This window comes from Pagrus major, chromosome 16 (assembly GCF_040436345.1).
Source record: "Pagrus major chromosome 16, Pma_NU_1.0".
Taxonomy (NCBI): domain Eukaryota; kingdom Metazoa; phylum Chordata; class Actinopteri; order Spariformes; family Sparidae; genus Pagrus; species Pagrus major.
In genome coordinates, this window is record NC_133230.1 from 22433325 (window position 1) to 22436583 (window position 3259).

Consider the following 3259-nt stretch of genomic DNA (forward strand, 5'->3'; position numbering starts at 1 on the left):
GCTGGCGTATTGTCTGCGGCGCACACACGTGTACACACACTTGACAGAGATGCTCAGAAGTCTATTCCCGATCTGTTCTTCTAGATACATAGAAAAAAACGTCTAAACACTAAGGTGACAAAGTGATCAGAAATGAGAAAACTGAGTGGAATGATGTTTTCTGTGCGTGGCGTGACATCTTCCAGCCAAGTTTAATGGAGGTAAGACATTTCAGCCAAGCATCACTATTGAATTTTCTCATTTCATGGCTCAGCAGGAATTATCAAAGCTTTTTTGATTACATTTTCATATGACCTTGATCTCAAAGGGCAGAGCAATCAATACAATAGCCATTAGCATCCTGGTAATTGTTAGTGAAATAGTAATCATTTTCTCGGGCCCCAGAATCTCTTTTAGCTCCTTATTTATTTATTGGGCATATGGAGGGAGAACGGGGCTGCTAGCCGAGATGGATGTGATGAATAGAGCCCCGAGATGCAAATTAAAATGTTTGTAATTAAACCCACTGATCATAATGGCTTTCTTGCTGCAGTCCTGCTGGTTGTGGCTGCAACAGGGATTGAGTTTAGTGTTAGCGTTTTTAAAGTTTTAAGACACATATGCAGCTTTTCACCTCTCGAATCATGCCATTTTCTGTTTTTGTTTAACTCTGTGCCCTGTTAGCATTGCACGGTTGGCATCGCACGCTGCAGCCATCTTGTTTACATCCGACATCAGATGACATGTAAACCGACAATGCACCAAATCACAACGCAGTAGTCAGGAGTAGTCAGGGTAATGGGACTATTTATTCAGCTTTGTTAGGAGAAGAGGTCATGTGATCAGGGGATAGTAATTATAGCATACGCTTAATTACATTAGCAACCTCCTGTCTTTTCATATTATCTCTGACGCAAAAAAACACAGAGAGAGATTTGATTATGTTAATAAGCAGCGTTTTATACATGGTAATGGAGGCCTAGTTCAAAGCCATTAGTGCTATGAGGAATATCCATTTGAGTGTCGGAGCTCTCGAACGCAGCTCGGCTCAAAGTGCACATTGTTTAATGGTATTGATCAACGGTCTAGCGAGCTCCGGGGCTTTTGCTCATTACTGTGTCTTATTCATGCTTTCTTGGGTAATGATGCCCACACAGCAATTACTGCCACAACCATTTAGATGATCTAAGAGAGAAATCACAATCATAAAAAGATGGAGGAGTAACAAAAGAAAAAAGAATAGTGTGTCATTTATCCGAGGGGGAGGACAAAAGCTGCTTACTGAAAGGAAACGTTAAGATTTCAAGTACATGGACTTCAGAAAAATCTCCACTAAGTTCGATCAAACTGTCATACATGAATCCAGTGTAAAATCTTGATTTGAGAGGAACCTTCATGTAGGGTTAGATACGCTCATGTTTCCAATCCCAATACTAGCTAAAAGTAACTAAGATTAAGCAGATTTACAATGCTTGTAACTGCATGTCCAGCAAGCCACAAATGGATTAATAGAATTAAGAATGTTTGGTTGCCTTAAGCGAAAATTATGCTTTCGACAGCCGTGTAGCTGCAAGCGATCGTTTGACGTGCATTTTGTCATCTGCCCGTTTCTGTGTAGCCTATGCAGAAATCAAATGCAGCAGAAAACAGAAGGTGCTTCCTGTTTGTGCCTGCATCCTTTATATACTATGTGCGATCCTTTAGGCTTGTTTGTGCCTGATTACATGGACAAGGAGAAAAAACACCTTGCAAAACCTAATTAAAACTATTACTCTGTTTATCTGTAATGTCTGAATTAATTTGACAACACCGTCTATTCGGCTATTTTCCGGTCATTGGCGCTCTTTAAAACCAATCAAAGCAAATACAAAGCGAGGTCAGTTTCTGGAGTCAACCTTGCTCCTCTCACATAGTCTCTGCCTGTCTGTCTTGTTTTCCCTTTCCGTCTCTCTTTCTCTCCCTCTCCCCCCTCTCCCTCCCCGCCCTTTTCCCATCTCTCCCTATCAATGAGGCGGCAGACATCCCAGACCTGCTCAGTCAACTGCTTCAAGATTTATTCTTTGTAACAAATCTGCAACAGCTGGAGAGCCGGGGAATGCATGTAAACTTTGTGTGTGTAATTTGGTGACAAGTCAGGCTTAATCAAGCTCCCAGTGGCTGGATGAGAGGAGTGCAGGGGAGCGGCATATGGGGAGCTGAGTGGTGAACAGGCAGTGGGCAGGGAGGGAGACACAAAGCTCTGTTCATGTGCATTAACATGCAGTACAGTAGCAGTGGCAGGCACACAGACAGCCAGCAGTCAGCCTGCTCCATCCTTAGCCTACATAGACATGCAGACAGGTTCTGCACTGGCTGTGTTTATTTTCTTAAGAGCATATAGAGCTGAACATTTCTGTTACACTTTACAAGTATATGGACATGTTTATTCAGTGATGGGATTTATTTGTGTGGGAATTTAATGCGCATATTTAGAAGCTCAAAATCCCTGTCACTAGATAGATGGGCAGAGATTGAGCTGAACAAATTTGTCAAATAGTGATACAGAAAAGCCTTTCCACATTTTTCTGCTCATCAATACACAATCTTAATCATTTATAAAGGAGATAAACCACTGCTGTTGTGTTTAAAGGAACACAGTGGTAGTGTACAAAAGTAATCTGCTCAGCTCCCGGCTCACATCCTATTGTACTGAGCACAACCTGAGTTTACTGTGCACCATTTACTGTAATATTATCCTTGGATGTCACTGAAAGGTTGGTTGAGCATTGGAGGCAACAACGAGGCTCAGCAGCTTCTTTTATTTTCCTTTTCAGCAGTGGAAGTGTGCGGCATATTCACAGTGGTGATCAGCTCGGCCCAAACCGATAAAACAAAAAAATAAAAAACTAAAGAAACAATAAATTGGAAACTTTCAAATGAGGAAGAAAAGGCCTGTTCACCTGCATTAACTGACTCTTGTCAAGCCACTCCAACCTCCTGCTTATACAAGCAGAAACTCCTGCATGCTCCTCCTAATGCAGGAGATGCCAATTAGCCAATCAATTGACTAACAATTAGCTTATATCAGTGCTTTAACTATCATCTGATAGAAAACATCTATAAGTTGACAACTTAAAACATCAATACATTTCTTCCACCAGAAAACATTATTTTAAACTACTCAATATAGCCCTTTTCTTCTGAAACTCCCCAACCTCCCCTTCATCCATACCACACTTGGCACATTCCCCCAGGAACTTGACCATAAAAGGATTCTGAACAGGCAAGGACAGATTTGGCA